The 10,441-nt window shown below is 40.4% G+C and overlaps 1 protein-coding gene across 1 annotated transcript in view; it reads right to left on the reverse strand.

Annotated features, from left to right (window-relative positions):
* Window positions 1-10,209, reverse strand: part of LOC126484771 (LIM/homeobox protein Lhx2-like) — a 687,897-nt gene extending 677,688 nt beyond the window's left edge. Inside the window, exon 1 of the mRNA XM_050108368.1 lies at window positions 9,795-10,209. The gene's annotated coding sequence lies outside the window, so the exon portion shown is untranslated. The remainder of the gene's footprint in view (window positions 1-9,794) is intronic.
* Window positions 10,210-10,441: the final 232 nt, after the last annotated feature.

A 10,441-nucleotide genomic window follows, 5' to 3' on the forward strand; every position in this document is an offset into this window, starting at 1 on the left:
GGCAGTACATGTTTAAGGTGTTGCCGCACTCTTATTGACAATAACGAGTCGTTAGTGCTCGAAAGGGACGTAAGCACAGCGCTGTGAGGCGAGTTCCCTCCTCAAGTATGCATGCGCCAGGAAGCGCCTTATAAGGCGGATGCCGTCTCTCTACTGCGCCACGTGGGCCAAGCACGTGCACGCGGACCTGCTGACCGCGACACGATCTTCTGCTAAAGCGAACAGGATTTTCACACAGGGACGAAGAAAATTTCTTGTATTACTCACCCCAATACACAAGAGCGCCTTAACCCTTTCGTGTGCCTTGGGAAACATGCTTCCCACTACAATGAACTCGCTCCTAGAGCCGTGGGATTCACAGTTCCCATCTCTGTATGATGCTACTACCTAGTGAACAGTATAGGGTACTACTTCCAATCAGAAGTTCCCGCCGTTTTTGCTGTACCTTCACGCAGAGGCACTGTACAGCTGAGTGTTGCTCTGTAGAGGAGCCTTTCAGTGCTGTTTGCGTGACATTTTGTGATTTTTTTCCTCAAAGCTATAGTATAGGTAAATACTTTTGATTTGCCCAAATTTATGGAGGAAAACGTAAAATTGGAACGAGGAGAATTCCAGTTTGAAACAAAAGGAGCCATTTCTGCAGTAAAATGGATGGACAACCGTCCAGTCACTTTCCTGTCCTCAATTCATGACCCACGAGAAACAGCCACAGTGAAAAGAAAAAACAAGGATGGTACTAGTACAGAGATTTCTTGTCCTGAAGTTGTGACAGAATACAACAAAATAATGGGTGGTATCGATAAGTTTCATCAATTACGAGAAAGGTATGCTATTGGCAGACGTTCTGTAAAATGGTGGCACAGAATATTTTATTTCCTGGTGGACGTTGCTGCAGTGAACAGTTTTATCCTGTTGGAAATAAGTAAAAGAGAAAGTGGATAGCATGATCAGCTCACATACGGGATCCATCTAGCCAGACAATTGATCGCTGGCTTCTCATCCCAAAAAAGGCGTGGACAAAAACCTGTCTTTCTGGCAAAAAGAGGTAAAGTACCTGAAGATTTTCGTCATGTGGCTGTAGGGGAGCATCAACCCATTTTAGGAGAAACCTACTGGACGTGCCGTCATTGTAGTATCAAAGCTGTAGAAAAGAGCACTCGCTGTGTTAGTACATATTGTCAAATACCACTTTGCATAGACCCATGTTTCAGAAAATTTCATGGCAAGTAATTGTGAACAATCATTGTAACAAGAGAAGTAAATTTATCAAATAAATATGACATATATTGAAAAAGTTGTTATTGTCATTTAACTCCAAAGAAGGGCAGTGGGAAGAATACTTCCCACCTTTTTGTGTGACCTCACTTTCACAGTTGGAGCAAATTTGATATTCTGTATGATAAATATACCTATCTGTTAACTACTATCTGCTCTCCATTCATTAAATAAACTGCTCAATAATTTTGCCCACGAAAGGGTTAACATACCAGTTTTATGTGCCGCGAATTATTTATCAACTGAGGACGACTGTTTAACAGTCGAAATCGGTCATCAGAATTGTGTCTTACAATTAAGACGAACTTATTTCTATTTCACCCATTAGAAATGTTTGGTGGAAGCCAGCCACCGTAAAATAACATCTGCTGGTGGCAGTCATGATTTCCCTGTATTTAGACAGTTCTGGGTAACAGCTCCCATTATCAAGAGCTTTTTGTGCACCAGGACACTCTTAGATGTGACTTTTACGTGTGTGAGTTGCTGCATTATTATTGTGCCGTTACTCTAATTTAGTAATTACTGGTGTGTCTTACTCTATAGATAATGGCGAATGTGGAAATTATGTAAAAACACACATATTACGCATCAGTATCATAGTACACGTTCAAAACAGAAACATACAGTAACAAGTCACAAAGATTGAACATTCAGATCACGTGCTCCATAACTTGGCCATGTCAAGCTTTATTAAATTTTAGTTTCTTTGAACATATTCAAAAGACAGAAAGAACACTTCGCAATTCTTCTTCTCCTTTCAGTTTCGTTGGTAACCTGCACTAACCATTTCACTGGTATTAATGTTGGTAAAGTCATTCAGATTAAAGGAAATTCGGACAATAGTAAATTCTAAGACACTGTGAAGAACTGCAGTACGGAGAAGCTAATAACGCAATCTCTCGTATATACTGCAATAAGTGGGGAATATCACTGTAACTATCAAAAATATACACGTGGTTGTCCAACAAGAAATACGTCAAAATGAATACGTGGATCTAATCGCAAAAGTAGCGACACGTAATAATAGACAACTGTCAACCATCGACCGTTCGCCAGCTATCTCTAGCACAAATACATCGCAAAATCTGCAAATTTCTCATCCGACGCAATATGAGGGGAAACATATATTACTCTCCTAGTGGCCTCAGCACTGCGGGATGTCTATCTTCTGTTTAGAACACCAGCTGCACTTACAGTCACCTTCCTCTTAGCGCGAGAGGCATCAGTTTATAAAACATACATGGAAATTTATATATAAGTAATGCGAAACTTAAGTTCAGTCGTTCTGCATGAAACTGATCGATGTCTGGGATTGTATTAAGAAATTTATAAAACAACTCTTTCTCAACTTCAGTCCATTTTATTTTCCAAAGTTTATTGGCACAACGCCTTTCGGTAGCATGCTGCCGTAACGACATGGGTAACTGTTACTTGTACATAAACTGTTAAATTATAGATTCCTGTGAACCTGGGTATACCAACGAGGTTATGTTTCGATTTTCAGAGTATGATGTCAGTGGTACAGACAGGAAAAAAAAATACTCACACTTCACAGAAATCAGTCATTTACAGTGAATTTATAAGTAACAGTTCCGCATTGATGGTGGCTGGCAAATGTGTTGTACTAATAACTACTGGGAAATAAACGTGACTGAAGCCGAAAACGTGTTATTTTATGAATACGTGATCTCATACAAGTAAGAGTTACGTATGAATAGATTTATGAAACAATTTTTACTGATTCTGCCGCTTTTTACTGGCATTTTTTATCATAACGCGTTTCGGGAGCATTCTGCCATCATCCAAAGCATTACACTTACATGTACATTAATGTAAAGTGTGATGATTATTTTCTGGATGTGCCAGTGAGGTTATGTTAACTGCATTTAAGAATCTCTGGAATGTATAAATTTCAATATGGAAGTATTAAGTGACGATGTCGTATTCTTCACTGGTCTCCTTGTGGCAGGCAAATTTCGAGCAAAAAAGGTTAGATTTCGATACATAACCTTACTGGCACACACACAAAAATAACCTTTCTCGCATTTCAGATTAACATAATATACATGTAGCTGTAATGCACCTAATAGCGCTTGCGAAACGAGTCGTGCTAATAAATTTAGTAAAAAGTGATTGGAGTAGAAGAAATTACTTGATAAATTTATAATATAGTCACTGACCCCAACAAATGCCTTAAACCACGGGTAAATTTAAGTATTAATAGATGAGAATACCGTATTGACGAGTATATATTGCTTATTTTCATACTTTACGGAAGCTGTATAAACCTCTGAAGCAGTTTCAAAAAATGGTTCAAATGGCTCTGAGCACTATGGGACTCAACTGCCGTGGTCATTAGTCCCCTAGAACTTAGAACTAGTTAAACCTAACTAACCTAAGGACATCACAAACATCCATGCCCGAGGCAGGATTCGAACCTGCGACCGTAGCGGTCTTGCGGTTCCAGACTGCAGCGCCTTTAACCGCACGGCCACTTCGGCCGGCGAAGCAGTTTCATATAAAGTACAAAATTCTTAATGATATTCTCAGTTACTTACGTGTAAGCTGTTTGTTTACTTCCCTGATCATAACGACAGCTATTTACTGTTGTTTATTATGATACAATAATCTAAGGAAGAAGAAGAATTTATTGAGTGGATTCCCAGACATTTATTTTTAATTCGTCAGATACGTTAGCGCGATAATAATGTCAGTTAAAAAGCCATCAGTGAACTATGTAAGAAGGTACCGGCCATATGATGAAGGTAAATGTTATGTTACTTAAGGAAAAAAATCATCAGGCGAGAGGATGTTGTGCATTTGTGATGATAGTTGTTCTGTAGCATTTGTTGAAGCCAGAATGTGGCTTTATACGAGTTCATGGTAACAAAACAGGGACGAATAATACGGACTGTCAATGTTTAACCGGATCGTAAGGTAGCAATGATTATTAGTGGTAAAACACCACTGAATAAAATGTCACAATAAAAACCTGACAAACGAGATAAAAATCTTATGCAAAACCCATATATGGAAATGACTAATACGTAAATACCGGAAAGCTTAAATATGGGAGATGTACTAAATAACGACCATTGAAGCGACAAATGAATCATGCTGGACTGGAAAACTGTGTTCATCCCTGAGTATAACGGGTAATCCGGATGCTTTGAACAGATGTGTTGGCATGCGGGCATCAATGTTCCATCCTGAATCCGGTACGTGACTCGGAAATCAAACGCTTCGTGTACAGTATACTCGAGAACGCAATTTTTTTAAGCAAACGTTACTCTTTTCCATGTTATTAACTAATTCATTCTCATTCATTTTGTATCACTGAGTTGGTACATTACACAGATTATAACAGCAGTATGAAAATTACTCCAAATACTGTATGGCAACCATATTGTCTTAATGGATGTCTTCAATGGAAGAAAACGTTTGAGATTAATTTAAAATTATATTTCATAGCTATACCGATTATTTTAGAAAATGAGATCGGGTTTATATGTGAAATGATACTAAGTGTCAATTTTTTCACGAGAATCATTATTCCTTACACAATTTATTTTAAATAACTTTTAAAAATTTGCAACTAAAAAGGCCTGTGCGCAAATCACCTGCCGGGAACCAAACGTAGAAAACTCGTCTTCTGCTTCTAGTGACGGATATATAAGAGCATTCCCTTTTAATCCACAATTAATTTGAAGAGTTGCGCTGGCATCATGATCTGAAACATGTTTTGTATTTGACGATGACGGACTGACCAGTGAAACGCTTAGTGAATAATTAAAAAAAGTATATTCAAACATTAACTGAAACACCAGTTGCTACTCACTATTTCTGCTTCAAATGTTTACGAAACAAACGCTCCGAGTTACGATGAACAGATCAACCTCTAAAGTGTGTATCCACCCAATTACCAATTAACATGATTGTTGCAAACTACTGAATACCTTCGATCTATGACTAAAAGCAGCTCGCTTGCTATTATGCAGCGACTAAACACATTCTCTGTCGCTATTATGTATTTAGAGTTTCATCGAACACAACTTTGTTTACAAATTTACTGCCTAGTAGTGTCGCATTATTGTTCGAGCTTACGTCATGAACACCGCTAATTATTGCATGAGTTAATTGTAACTCCTCTCGGCAAAATAATACGATATTATTCCGCAATAAAGTGGGTGGCCGACCACTCTATGGTATACTGTTACTCTTAAGTATAATAGTCACGCTAACATTTTTAACATAAAAATCACCTGCTAAAGTCCAAAAAGAATGGAAGAGCTGGAGTTGAAAATTTCGATATCTGTAGGTAATTTCGTTCAGGAAATAGTTCAGAGAAAGGGGAAGAACGATGACGTACGTAGCTCGTTTTGTAAGTAAGATGAGCGAAATGCCGAAGACGAAAAATGTTTCCAAACACAAGCGCATATATTCACAACGTAAATTCTGTATTATTATATCCCGGTGGAGTATTCCTCTGGTATAAATATACTTTAAATTGTTTTCGGGGTAAGTCTAACTTATCAAGCCATCAGTAGAAGATTCCTCGGTGAGAGGGTCAACAGCAGCAAGCTACCCGTACCTGTATTTTTACATACAGTCGATACTAACATCAACGGGGAGCAAATAGCTTGTTCGTGCTGTCTGTATCCAAGATACAATACACACTGTAAATAGTTTTCCACAATCGACCATCGTATATCCTCCGCGAAGACATGAGTGTGATGAGTTTATTGTGTTGAGATCAAATGTTCTAAAATATGTAGTGTCAGTTCGTGCAAAGACAGCAAATTTTTTTTTTATTTTACCTGTTATCGATTCTAAATTTAGGAGCACATCCAAGTCTTTGATAAGAAATTTTGACAGCACCTAGCGCGATATGAAAGCGAACTATCGAGAACATATACTCGTATATATCGATTGTCGCTTCCGTTTCCTGTGACTCACAAGTCACACCGAAAAGAAGAACGAATAATTTGTGAAGAAACCGGTGCCAAAAATATTAAGGCTTCTATTTCAATCTACATTTTTAACTTTTCAAACTTCAGGCGATGACTAAGGGAATTTCAAGATCAAGGGAAGTAACGTAAATTTCAAAATCTAAATTAACTGCTGAAAAACCTATTGTGTGTCATCGAGACAACCATGCCATTTCCTTTCGTTTCTGAAACCGTTACACATTTCGCAGCTTGATGCAAAAAACTCTTCTGTTTTTTTGCGCTGTATTTCTGAATCTCCCAAATTACCACTTTCGATCATAAGGCACCGTAAAATTATTTACATCAACCTGTATGGTTATTTTCTTACTGTGGCGTTAGAAAATAAACTACTATCCGTTACAGTTAACTGCTGTCAGTAGTGAAACGTGTCAATACAATGAACGGTAGTTTCTATATCTTTTGGTAGTATTTTTTATGTTTTTTTTGTCGTCATAGTGAGAACATTGCCATACACACTATGTATATAAATGAGTTTATGTTACTTGATGATCAAAACTGATAACTAATAAAAGTTTATTTCATCATCAGTTCTTGGCGGTTTTTATTCATTACGTTTTTACAAATGTTAATGAGGTATTGGGCTCCATCTGAGCTAAATGTCTCCCGCTCGTATATTATCATCCTGCAGTTCGTGAACCAGTGTAATTGCTAGCAGTGTGTGGACTAATTCTATACAACCGAGATTTTGCACATTTTGTTGGCATTATAGGATTTTTCTCTCCGTTGTCACTGGCTGAGCATTTCTCACGTGAATAATATTACTTCAATTACTTCTGCCGATTATGACCTAGCGGCGGATTACCGCAAACAAACAAGAACTTTGTTTCTTTCTAGCAACCAAATAGCAATCATCTGTTTCACAATTTTTGTTCTACATCTACATATAGATGGATACTCTGTAAATCGCATTTGAGTGCCTGGCAGAGGGTTCATCGAACCACCCGCATAATTCTCTATTATTCGACTCTCGTACAGCACGCGGGAAAAACGAATACCTATATCTTTCCGTCCGACCTCTGATTTCGCTTATTTTACTATGGTAATCGTTTCTTCCTATGTAGCTCGGCGTCAACAAAATATTTTCGCATTCTGCGGAGAAAGTTGGTATTGAAATTTCGCGAGAAGAAAACGCCTTTGTTTTAATGATGTCCAACCCAAGTCCTGTATGATTTCAGTCACACTCTCTCCCATATTTCGCGATAATACAAATCGCGCTGCCCTTCTGTGAACTTTGTCGATGTACTTCGCCAATCCTATTTGGTAAGGAACCCACACCGCGCAGCAGTGTTTTAAAAGAGGGCGGACAAGCGTAGTGTAGGCAGTCACTTTAGTAGATCTGTCTAAACGTCCTGCCAATACAACGCAGTTTTTGGTTAGCCTTTCACACAACTTTTTCTGTGTGGTCAATCCAATGTAAGTTGTTGGTCGTAACTGTAATTCCTAGGTATTTAGGTGAATTTACTGCTTTTAGATTTGACTAATCGTGTAACCGAAGTTTAACGGATTTCTTTTAGCACTCAAGTGGATGACCTTACACTTTTAATTGTTTAGGGTCAATTGCCAATTTTTGCACCATATCTTTTCTAAATCGTTTCGCAATTTGTTTTGATCTTTCCCCCTGGAGGGTGAAATTAATTTCGTAAATAATCTTCCTCTTACTCTGGTCAGCCAACCGTCGTTTAAAATCTTTTCGAAAAAGCTCTTCTGTCAAGAGTCGCAGCTAAAGAAGGGACTGCTGTACCAGCACAAGCATAAGATCTTACGTAAAATTCTCATAATAATGACGGTCGAAGAAGCAATGCGCAGTTTTTCCGAGACTGCTCCAGCCTGGGAGCGAATAATTGATGCAGCAATACTGACAAACAAACCTGACCAGTTCTTTTCCGCCTTGTCGGCTGACCAGCCGAGGTTACGACAGGCGGTTTCGCAACCCGTGGCTATGCACGAACAACATTTCTTAGGCGGGCAGTGGGAAAATTACCGGTGGTCTACTGTAGCAGACAAGGGGGAATCGACAACCCTCGCGCGCCTCCTATCGCACCGCTGCTCAAGGGCAAGTATCGATAGCGGCAGTCGGACTGCGATAAGCGAACAGAAACAATGGTTTCAGCTTCGTCGACGCAGATACCAGCGCGAATGTGGTCTTTGTTTTAAAACGGAATTCAGGAAAAAAAGACACAGCCTATCGAAATAAAGGGGTCGGAGAATTAACAGACGATGGATCTGAGATATGGTTATAATTTAGTCGAGTACGGAAAACACGTGACATCACCGTTAAGTTTTTGCACGCGCGCAGCTTAGAAAGCGAACATTCTGGGAGTAACCCTATTGTGGGTGTGTAAACACAAATTGTATACCGCAACCAGTCACAGTTTACTAGACTAGTTTTGCACAAAGCTTTTCGGTATTTAATACTATATCGTCAGCTAAATTTGACGAAAACAGTAAAATGTCCGTTTCGTGTTGTTAGTGTTCGCTGGAAATACACAGGCAAACACCAAACAAAGAATAAACCAAATCATGTACAGGTCATGGATCCGAAGACGAGATGCACACCAACACGCGTTGTAAAAAATTATGCGACACTTTGTGGCTTATTACGGCGTTGTTTTTATGCAATTTCTTTGCAACTTCAAAGAGAAGCGATTCACAAGCAGCCTAACGCAAAACGTGCTTTGTATCTTTCCGCTACGTACTCTCGCCTGACGACAGTGACAACCGGAAAAAGAGGAGTAACGCCGATACTAGGAGTATTAACGGATGATCCCAGAACTTTGTAGTTTTTCCGATGAATCACCGATGCATTCGTTTCTCGCCAGTCATCAATGCTGACAGTAGCTTCGAGTCAGAATGATATTAATAACGGGCGTCCCGTTCTTCTCTTCAGAGCTCGTTATTATCCAGAAATCTTTTATTTTCGTGTCAGAGGGGACGAAAACTAGCGAAGAAACAGTCATACTGCGCTATCAGCGTCCGATAATAAAACGTGGCGCAGCCAGACTCCTACAATGACGCGTTACGTGTTGGCAATAAGAAAACAGTGGTGATGGACTTTCTTTTTCTAACGCGGAGCAACAAAGAATTTGTGAACAGTGTAATACGTTGGTATTATGGGCTGTAAGCAGGAGAAACCATAGCTACCGTTCGACCACGCTTTAAGTATAGCAGTAGGATATGACAATATAAGAAAACAAGAGACGAAATACATACTGCCAGGAAGACGTAAACACATACGGTGAAAGGTCGATTTCTTAATTGCTGGTACTGTAAGAGCAGAGCAAAAGGTGGACAGTTTCGGTGATTCGTACTTAGGTAAATATGTGATATAATAACGCATTTCTGTGGGTGTTGTACGAAGAATAATTATGATTAACCACTATCGCAAAATTTTTGTGAATTGTCTCGTTACTCTGTGCCCACGACACAGGTACACTTATACACGTCATTCACGATTGCATAAAGCGTTTCGTATAAGAAACCTGAGTTCTAAACATCTTAGTATCAACCTACCTCCAGAAGGGTAGATGCTCGTTTCTTCTCGTTTCACAGCCTAAGCGCAGTTACTCCCATTTCGGTGCAGCCGCGCTCATTCCTCATTGAGTAACTTTCACACTAGGGATTCATGCGTCGACACGAAGAGTGTGAGCGAGGAGCGCAGACGCGTGCACTTTTCAGCAGCCGCCCATGTCGACGACGTTTCGGAGCGTTGTTGTTGACACCTCCTCATGACAGCAGTGTAGAATAGCGATAGAATACAGGCGAGGACGCACAGTCACACAGCACACGCAGAGGCGATAGCAGCGCTCGGCGGAGGAACGTGTACCGCGCACGTGCATCAAACATGCGACGCTCAGTTGTCGGCCGGGGCACGCGCGGCGCTGACGCGGTTACGCTGCTGCGTCTCGCACGGCGGTCGCGCACACACTAATACAGCTAATGGCGTATTTCTGAACGCCGACGCTCCAAAAAGCTTCTCCCCCTCCCCCGTGGCAGAGCGCGCAGAGTGGCGAGGTAGAGGGGGCCCCGGCGAGGCGGCAGGGAGGAGGGGAGCAACTCTGGCACGGCTGGGGAGAGAGAGAGAGAGAGAGAGAGAGCGAGAGGGGGAGAGGGAGAGAGAGAGACGCAAGAGAAGAGATGAAAGTGCGGGGTCGACCAGG

The sequence above is a fragment of the Schistocerca serialis genome, chromosome 6 (genome assembly GCF_023864345.2).
Source record: "Schistocerca serialis cubense isolate TAMUIC-IGC-003099 chromosome 6, iqSchSeri2.2, whole genome shotgun sequence".
Taxonomy (NCBI): Eukaryota; Metazoa; Arthropoda; class Insecta; order Orthoptera; family Acrididae; genus Schistocerca; species Schistocerca serialis.